The sequence below is a fragment of the Malania oleifera genome, chromosome 1 (assembly GCF_029873635.1).
Source record: "Malania oleifera isolate guangnan ecotype guangnan chromosome 1, ASM2987363v1, whole genome shotgun sequence".
Taxonomy (NCBI): domain Eukaryota; kingdom Viridiplantae; phylum Streptophyta; class Magnoliopsida; order Santalales; family Ximeniaceae; genus Malania; species Malania oleifera.
Window position 1 is genome coordinate 138,898,771 of NC_080417.1, and position 11,194 is coordinate 138,909,964.

The window sequence follows — 11,194 nt, forward strand, 5'->3', positions numbered from 1 at the left end:
AATTATTTTAACCCCATTTAAAAAAGTTAACCATGGCAAAAAATTAGGTCCAACCCGACAGCTTCGGTTGACTAGAAACATTTTTGGTCGACCCAAGTTCGTATGGTTCAGTCGACCATGACAAAAATGAACTGGGGACTCGGTCGACCAGACACATGTGTCGAGGGCAAAATTACCGAGGTTCGGTCAACTAGGGGGAAATGAACTATGGTCTCGGTCGACCGGGAAGGGCATTTTTTTAATTAGCGCGGTTCTGTCGACTGGGAGTATTTGAACTAGAAAGTTCGGTCGACCAGACTATTGGGGCATCTCCCGAGGACCCTTGGTCGACCAGAGCGTTGGTGTTCATTTTGGGCTCGGTCAACTAGGAGGTGAAAGTGTTGACTCAAAGGGAGTTCAGTCCATCGGGTGTAAATGAAATATATGAGTTCGGTTGACCAGACTGTGGTCAAACTGTTGACCTAGTCCAGGTTCGGTCGATTGGGAGTATATGTACTGTGAAGTACTGGGAGTATACATCCAGATATTCATTAACCACTCAAATATCTTCAAGTTTCGAAGCATCCCGAGGTGGTTCCTTCGCGCAAGTTAGGTATCCCTGACAACGTTTCAAGAGTAACCTTCTTGCCTGTATAGTCGACCTAATCTGCGACATCAAACGCACACATAATCCCATGAACGCATACTCCTGCTACCTAAGAGGTCTGAACACTACTACTTTCCTATGACAATCAATCACGCATAACTAGAGAATAGCCAATCCATCCCCAGTATGACGTCAAATCCATACATGTTGTATACTACTAGGTTCCCCAGTAGCAGTCTTTCCAGAATAACCACTAGCTAATTTCCCAACATCTTACTACATATTGTTACACTCCCAGTCGGTGTAACCACAGACAACCACTCATCCATTACTTGGGTTTCAACCCCACGCAGTTTCACAAAACTAGCAGATATAAAGGAAGGGTTGCTCCCGAATCAAATAAAACAACAACTCTATTTGAAAGAAATAACATGGTACCTATCACCACGTTCCCAGCGTGTTCCGCATCTGCTGGAGTAAAAGAATACACCCTTGTCGGAGCCACGTTTTCCCGATAGCTTTCCCAAGACATTTGATTACTCCTATGGTTCTGGCTCATTGCAGGCATTTCGCTCCTTGGTGCCTGACAGTTTCGAGACATGTGGCCTAGTTTGCCACAATTGTAGCAGTTACCCTAGAACGACTGGCATTCACCATCATGCCATTTATAACACTTAACACATGGTCCGGAGGATGGATGCCCTTGAGGACTCTGTTGCTCGGTATTATATCGATAACCCAAATTATAGTTATTCTTCTTTTTCTTCCACTATTCTTGTCGAGGACCAATCTGAGAACTAGAAGATACTAGCCTTTTCCTCTGTTCCTGTACCACCTCATCTCCCTGAAGATCAACCTCGACTATGGTGACTTTATCCACTAGAATAGAAAAATCTCAGATCTATAGCATCCCCATAAGCCTGCGAATGTCCTTCCTCAGACCCTTCTCGAATCTCCGAGCCTTCTCACTCACGTTTGAGACCAAGTACGGGGTGAAATGAGATAACTTGATATATCTGATGGCATATATCTACATCGTTAGGGTTCCTGCATCAGGCTCGAGAAATCATCAACCTTTGCATCACAAGTGGAAGCAGGGAAGCATCTCTCAAAAAATACTTCCTTGAAGTGGCTCCATATCATACTAGATGGATCAACTCTCTACTTCTCAAGCAGACTCACCACCGTCCACCATCTTTTCACTTCTCCTGCCAGCTGGAAGGTAGAATAGAGAACCTTTTACTGGTTAGTACAGTGCAAAACTTCCAATATCTTCTTGATCTTCTGCACCCAGTTCTCTGCTATTATCGGATCGTGTCCTCCCGTAAACGTCGAAAGGTGCAAGCGGGTGAACCTCTTTATAGTACAACCCGTAGCCATAGGAGAGTGCTCACGTCTCCTAACACTCCACCCAATCTCCTACATAACTTGCCTCATCAAACCCCGAGGCACGAAAGGAGACTCATCACTCGCAGTCCCCTCAGAACCATTGTTATCCTTGGGCTCCATTTTGAAAGTAAGATAGGAATCGGTTAGAATTCTTATATCGTACACAGTTAACACAATCATTGAAAACTAATCATGTCAACTACTACTCTCACAGGTCCAGGTCTGTCCTACCACACCGACACGAAACCATCAATGGTTTACCATGATTTTACTAGAAATCGTCATTCCAGGGAAAACACAGAACACCATCAATGAACCTCCGTCTAGTAACAAGACAACCCTCGACCTACTCTACCCACTTCCTACATCCTATACTCTGGTATGTACACATAAATACACCTAACCAAGTCTACAAGACCTAACAACTTGGTTTAGCTCTGATACCATGCTGTCACACCCCAAACCCACAGATGGGTTCCAGGTGTGAATATAGTAACATAACCTGTCTCTGTATCAATTAAACATACATGATACAATATTGAATGAGGGTCTAACCTCGTGGGATACACGTAAACCCTATACACATTCACATACGTATCCATACTCATCAAATACGCAACGGATAATGTTCTTTCTATATATACATCATACCATACCAGAGTCTATACAGAACAGAATATACGTTCCCAAAATTACAGTACATACTCCGAGTGTCTACAAAACTCAACAATGATAACCCAGTTACAAAACTCATACTTACACAGGTACTAAACGCAGCTAACCAACACCCCTGCTTGCGGACGCTAGGATGCTAGTTTCGGCTACCCGAAGGACTTGAAAAACATTTGAATATTTGGGGTGAGACACCTCTCAGTAAGGAAGAAAGCAGGTTATATCAGTGTGTGTCATACGTGTAAAAATCCCAAAAAGAGATATAAAAGATTAGAGGATTGATTTCCAAAAAAATAAAAATAAAAATAAAAATAAATATAAAAATAAATATAAAAATAAAAATAAAAATAAAAATAAAAATAATTAATTAATTAATTGGATTTAAAAAATAATAAGAAGAAGAAAAAAAATGATAATTAAAATTTATTTTTATTTTTATTAATAAAATATATTATTATTATTATTATTAAACTACCTGAAGCTTGAATTCCAATTGGCATACGCCCCCCCCCCCCCCACCATCTTCTATCTTCCTCTTCTTCTATTCTTTTCTTTTCTTTTCTCTGCAACTTTTGTAATCTCTCTCTCTCTCTCTCTCTCTCTCTCTCTCTCTCTCTCTCTCTCTTTCTCCTCACGTTCTCTCTCCCTCTCTCCTCAATTTCATGACGGATTTTGGTCCGATTGAAAATCTGAAGATACCACTGGACTCCATTCGCCGTTGCCATCATTTCTACCGGAGCGAATCGGTAGTAGGAGCAGCATAGACGTATTCCCTAGGGTAAGTCATTTCCCCCTTTCTCTTTAATTTCTTGCAAAATATAAACTCAATTGACGAACGGATACCACTACGAGAATCTAGGGATGATTCTTTACAAGTCTAGTGAGACGGAATTCACATGGGGGTGTCGGGCCAAAACCCCAAATTTGGGGTGTAGGGGTTATTAAGGGGCTTATTTTTAATTAATTAGCAATAATTTAGAAATGTTAAAATATTAAGCATCTAGGACTGAAGTAGGATTTCTGAAATTTAGGGCCTGGGTGAGCGCCGCAGGTGTAATTTTGGGGACCTGTAGGCAAAATTCAGAAAATTAAGTGGGGATATTAAATAATAGTTTAAATATTAATTTGAGGTATATGGAGCCTAGGGAAGGCTAGATGAGTATTATTTTGGAGAACTAGATTAATTAATCTAGGAAAAATGTAAATTGCAGGAGTTAAATTTCGGGCTCCAAGGGCATGAAATTTTGGGTCCTAACGAATTTCTCAGTAGTCAGGTAAGAGAATAAACTAAAGTAATAATTTTCCATACAAATTATTATTGATTATGAGTAAATTTATTTTCAGAAAAGCATACGTTATATTGTGTATTACGAATGAAATGTACGATTGGGAAAATACTGTTATGATGATTAAAATATATATGTATGTATGAGATGTAAGGGATATACGATTTTAGAATATGAAATGTGTTTTTTTTTTTTTACAGCACATGTGTGACATGAATATTGTTTTACGTGGAATGTATTATGATTTGAAAAATTTTACGAACGAAACATGTTTTCAAGTATTATGAAAAGATGAATTATGTTGTGATGGTTTTGATGATTATATAATAAATGATGTATTTTCAGAATATATATACCTGAAACAATTTTGGTGCGAGGCCATATATTTATGTTATCGGCACGAGGCCGTATCTATGTTATTGGCGCGAGACCATATATTTATGTTATCGGCACAAGACCGTATTTATGTTATTGGCGCGAGGCCACGTATTTATTTTATTGGCACGAGGCCGTATTTATATTATTGGCGCGAGGCCATGTATTTATGTTTTCGGCACGTGGCCGTAATTATTATATTTTTGGCACGAGACCGTAATGATGTTATATATATGATCATATATTATATGTTATCACCACCAGGATGTTAGTTTAGTTCAGTTCAGGGGCTCGGTACCGCAACTATATGTGTAGATCAGATATCTACGTCAGATTAGTGCTAACCATCCCACGAGGGGATGGGAGATGGATAGACGATGTGGCTTTCAGTAGAGTGTGGACGTCCACCTAACAGTCCGGACCAGGGTGTGGCGGGCTCATCGTACTTACATACATATTTAATTCGGCAGTGGTCAGCCAGCCATTGTTGGGTCCCACCTTCAGGCTGCACAACCTATCATGGGGGGGTAATACATGACACCAACTAACTATTCATCCTGGATTTGTTTTTAGTGCTACAGTTATAACAGATGATTTTATGTATGTTATGATTTATTAATAGATGTGAAAATATATGTTTACCTAGAATGATATGATGATGTTTATAGAATTATGAAATGTACTGTATACGTATAAATGCATTAAATATTCATGTTACCACACAGCTGTATTTAGTTTATTTTCCCTTACTGAGAAGTGTCTCACCCTCGAACATTAAATGATTTTCAGGAAATGCAGTGAGACCGGCGAGCCAGAGCCGCCATTGAGTGATTGGAGCTTCCCTACTAGAAAGGTAAGCATTGAACTAGGATCGGGAGTTTTTGTTATTTGATCCTAGTGTTATTTTGACTTTTGGAGGTTGTATATAATAACAGTATTTTGATGTTATAGAAAGCTCTGGTATTATGTTTTATGATTGGATGTTTGAGATTTTATGTTTACTGTTGCTAGGTTTTCCACTGTGTTTGACAGACGTCCCCGTTACTCGCAGGTTCGGGTTGACCATTTGATCTATTATCTAACATTTTATATTAAGAAATTGAGGGACGTTACGATACGAATGTTATTTCAACATAAAACATAACACGATATAGTTCAATACAGTTCCATTATTTTTCACAATCCAGTTCCAATACATACGATACCAAACATACAATCAGTGTCGTCACACTAAGCACCCAATTACCCTGCGATAACTAAAGCCTCATAGCGATAACGTTGCCAAAATGAGCACCTAATAATCTACCTAACCGAAGCCTCATAGAGATATCGTTTCCACTACGGTGTAGCTCACACCCATCGGTGACCAGCCGAAAAGAACAGGTGATATTTCACACCCTCGGATATAAAGCCGGACACTCTCGCCCACAACAATTAGCCGAGACATGGCATTAGCATACGATAATTAGCTGCCCTTAGCTAATTCAGTGAATGGTAATTAGCCGCCCCTAACTGATTTACAAAACCTGGAACAATTTTGGAACTCAAGTCCCTATACTCATTAGCGTACAATAATTAGCCGCCCTTAGCTTATTTACTTTCTGGAACAATTTTGGAACTCATGTCCCTATACTCATCAGCGTACCGTAATTAGCAGCCCCTATGTAATGACCTGAAGAATAATGGTATTTAAATAATAAAGAGGGAGGAAAATGGAAACAGTAATAGAAGGAGGCAGCCAACTTCGTCGAAAATCCTAGCCTGCCTGCAGTATATGCACCAAACCCTGAATTCTTACAAAATTTCAATTTCTCAATTTAACCTATAAAATACATTCATATCTAAGCCTATATCTTCAATAATTATATAATAAACCCAAAAACGCCCAAATAACACCCATACCTCAGTTTTGCATTTAAATAGTTGATTGATCATTGTTAATTTTTAGTTGAATTTTAATTAAAGTTTTGAACTTTTAAATTTATGTTGGGTTATTATTACTAGATTCAATTTATTTTTTTCTCTTCTTATTTAATCTCATTATTAGAGTTAATTTTGGTTGGGTTGTTTTTCATTCTTAAAGTTCGGTTTGATTTCTTAAAAAAATCTTCTTTAGGATTTAAATTTTGTTGGGTTCTATTTATATTAAGTTCAGTTTAATTAAAGTTTGGGTTTTTATTGTGTTTTAGTTTATTGTTTAAGTTCTCAAAGAGTTAAGTTTAAGTTCTTGATTGTGTTAAAGTTTATCTTTTTGTGTTTGATTGAGTTTTTTTAGAGTTGCATGCTTAAGTTATATAGTAAAGTTATCATCTTCAGGCTTTTTGTCCGAAGTTCAAACGTGGGATTTATTTCTTGCCTAGATGATTAAACGTAGGATTATGTTTGGTATTTAATTTTGTCACCGTCTATTTCATTGTGTCCTTTCCCATTTCTCGTTGTTAATTTAGTGCGTGTTAGGTTTATAAATTAAATTTCACGTTGTTTTAATTCGTCAAAAAAAGTCTCAAACATCCCAAAACCCGAATATGAACTATGTTCAATAACCCTTTTGTTTCTTATTTTCTTTTGGAATTACACTAAGTTTGGAATTAAACTGCATTCCCTAAGGTGACGATTTAGCCCTTGGACTAATTATTACACGACTGAACTCCTATACTTGGGATAGCTTCCGAGCTGCTCATTTTTCAAGTGAGTCAACTAGGAGGACAAGATAGGAGACTACTTCACAAATATGAAGGACTAGTCCCCATCTTGGCCAAATTCGGGAAGGCCTCTCACAGAATCGACCCTTTGACTTAAATGAACATCCTATGTTTCACATCAGCTGCCTCAAGCCATTCAACACTGACACCAACGATCCGAGCAGAAATTAGTCAAATAGAGCAGAGTTGAAGACAGTACAACTTAACAGACGTGAAGTTGAATATTTCCTTTTAGATAGAGAGTTCGTATCCTCAAGGAAGAAGTTGTGAGGGTTCTTAATGCAGTGGAAAGGCCTTGATGATGAAGAAATCAGTTGGATTTCTATGGAAAATATGCAACCGTTCTTGGACAAAGTAGAAGTGTACCTAGCGTCAAGGTCTACGAGGACGTTGACTGCATAAGTGGGGGAGCGTCACGAGTCAAGCTTGTTTAGGGCATTATGCTTGCTTGTGACCGCTTGTCTCATGCATTGTGGATGAGTTTCCATCATGTAAATGCTAGTGTAGATTTATTTTCTACTAGTTGTTTCTCTATATGTCATATAAGGCAGTATGACTCCCCAGTCATTTTGATGCTTCCTAGTGTCAGGACGATAATTGCATGTAAAGCTCTTTAGGGGAGGGTGATTGGTCATCAATCTTGTAAAACACACTAGCTATTGTCAACGTGTTTAGCCTACTTGCCTCCCTCGCTAAACACACAATGTTAATGGAGTCGTTGTTAATGAATTGTGTTGCTTCAATGTTTACTGCTTGCTTGGTACTGCTTTGATAATTATTTACTGCTTCTATTGTTATTTGATTGAATGATAATGAAAGTGTTTCGTGGATGAATTGTGGTAAACAATAGGTTGGCTAGTTAAGCAAGATTGCTTTAACTAACGCTGCATAGTTCTTTCACAAAGGTGTGAAAATAGTCAACTTGTGACGCTTAGAGATGTACAACAATATTTCTTTTAGGAATGAATCTTAATAAATTTTCAAATAAATTAATTTTTTATATGAAAAATTAATGACCTTGAATGCTTGAATACCGTCTTGCTCCTCTATTTTTAACATATATTTAATTGCAAAATTATGAATTTAGGTCTGTGATCATGCGGCCCCACACTGCTTCTCCTACTAATACCCTATCACATGAGCTCATGTTATCACGGGTTTGCATCTTTTAGAGTTTTCTTTTTCAATTTACATATGCACATATTTTACGATTTTATAGTTAAAATAAAAGATCAATTAGTAAATAATTTGATAAATTAATATTCTTTACAAACCCATCATTATAAAACAAACAATAATAATTTATGGGCTAATTAAATACATATTAGATTGTTAAAAATCGTAAAACTGGTTATGAGAATTTGTTATTCTTAATTATTAGCCATGGGTGATCTATTATTGCTTGGATAGAAAGCGGTTGTCATTAGGAGATTACAGTATGTTTTGTTAAATCACATGCTATAGAAATTAGAAGACGGGACATGTGACGCCCCGATTTTTATACGAATTTTTTTTCATAAACAATAATAAATAATTTACACGTCATCGACAACATTCACAAATCGGCCACGTCAACCACTATATTACCATTCATATGACCCAACCCGCATTGGGTACCGGGTTAAAAATTATTTTATTATACAACCTAACAGCAGAAGATAGTATATACATGTCAGTCAGAATACAATACCCAGAGTATCAACATACGTCTATATACATCACCATAACAGACTCAAAAACAACTCAACTCTAAAGGAATTACACCTCCCCTAGTCTAGAAACTCACCCTGTGTGTCAAGGTCCCAGCTTCCAATGATCATGAAGCTCTATCACCTGGCATATCCCTGTTTCCTGAAAAATTTAGATAATTTAGGTGAGACACATCTCATTAAGAGGGAATAAATTATTTATAGTGTGTGATCATATGAGTTCAGTTATAACATGCTTTACTTTTCAAAACAATATTTCATTTAAGAAAATACACTGATATTCACATTTTTATAATCATATAGATATACAACACAAGTTTTTATAAGCTTTAAAACTATTTCTCAAATTCAATGATTTCTAACACAAAATTATCCGCGAAGTTCCTAAGAATGCGGAAGATTACCCGCCCATACAGGTAGCTTCCCTCTGTCCTAACACGTTATGCAGCCAAGTATGTCCACATCTAATACCTATCGGGGCACTCACCGTACTCAGTAAGCCCTTAAGCGGAGAGTTTCACTTCGCCTTAATTATTTATATTATTAACTCACATAGTTCCACTTCTCAATTTTATCATTCTCTGTTTCTCAATTTCCATTCTTTCTTTCATTTCTCATTTTAGCCAATTTTATCATTCTTTCACTTTTCGTTTCTATTTTATTTTTTGGCTCATGAGTATCCTTAGTATCAAATACCAACATCGCGTCTGTAACTCATGGCCACCCTGAGGATCTTTCTTTTCATGCCATGCTTCCCCCCATGGTCAAGGTTGTGCGACCCAAAGGTTGGATCTAACCGCAGTTGGCCAACCTGGTTAGATCAAAATATCATATCACATAACGCGTTTGTAGTACAACTGGCCAGCCTATAGCCCTAATCCGAACTCAGGGGGCCCAACAATCCTACAAAATGGCTCAGTCGACTATCACTCCACACACTCCAAGAGTTCATGTGGTTGCACTAATACCACTAGCAACGATACCGTGCTCAATATCATAACCTTCCATTAGGGTTCACTACCACATACCCACAATCATTATGCGATATTGACATTTCATCAATCATATTTCTGTATATCACAATTTAGTTCAATATAAATATTCTCATCATTTTCTGTGCACTTTCCATCATCTCATAATAGTACATATCATATTTCACGTATTTCCATATTTTTCAAAATACTCATATTAGTAATCTGTACAATCTCATTTTTCATGCAAATAATTTCTATTCACATATAATTATCACATTTCATTATTTTTCACTAATCACATCAATCATTCTCATTTCAATATTTTCTCAGAAAATATGCATCGTTATATTTCACATTTTTCAACACATGTCATGTGCCATACAATTTTCATCTAATATTTATAATATATTAATTTCACACTCAAAATGCCACAATTTAATATTACTCAAATGCCACATAATTTATCTAATATTTATATCATAAGAATTTTCAGACAAAATACCATACGCTCATTTTCACATATTAATTCACACAGTAATTCTAAAAATACTGTTATAATTTATTCCCCTTACCTGGCTTACTGAGAGTTTCGTTAGGACCCAAATCCTACGCCCTTGGCGCCCGAAATTCAAATATTGCAATTTACATTTTTTCCATATTAATTAACTCATTTCCCCAAAAAAATACCCATCTAACCTTTCCTAAGTTTCATATACCTCAAATTAACATTTAACACTCCCACTTAATTTTATAAATTATGCCTGTGAGTCCCCAAAATTACACCCGCGGCGCTCACCCGGGCCCTAAATTTCGAAAATCCTACTTCAACCTCAAATGCTCAATATTCTAGCATTTTTAAATTAATACTAATTAATTAAAAATAAGCCCCTCAATAACCCTCATATCCAAAATTTGGGGTTTACCCCACGACGACCCCACGAGAAATTCGTCCTAGTAGACTTGTAGAGAATCATCTCTAGATTCTCGTGGTAGTGTTTGTTCATCAATCAGACTTATAATTTGCAAGAAATTAAGAAAAAAATAGAAATTGGCTTACACTAGGAGATACGCCTACGCCGCTCCTACCACCAATCCGTTCCGGTGGAAATGACGGCAACAGAGAATGGAGCCCAATGGTATCCTCTGATTTTCAATCGAGCGAAAATCCGTCACAAAATTGAGGAGAGAGGGAGAGAGAACAAGAGGAGTGAAAGGGAAAGTTCAGAGAGAACCTGGGGGGGCTCTGGACTTGCGCAAGGAAGCCAACTCCTGAAGCTTAAAGAAGCTTTAGGAGTGAATAATAATAATAATAATAATAAAATAATAATAATAATAATAATAATAATAATAATAATAAATTTTATTAATAAAAATAAAAAAAATTTAATTATTATGTTTTTATTTTATTTTTATAAATTTGATTAATTAATTATTATTATTATTATTATTTTGAGAATCACTCCACTAATCTTCTATAGCCATTTTTGGGGTTATTACCAGG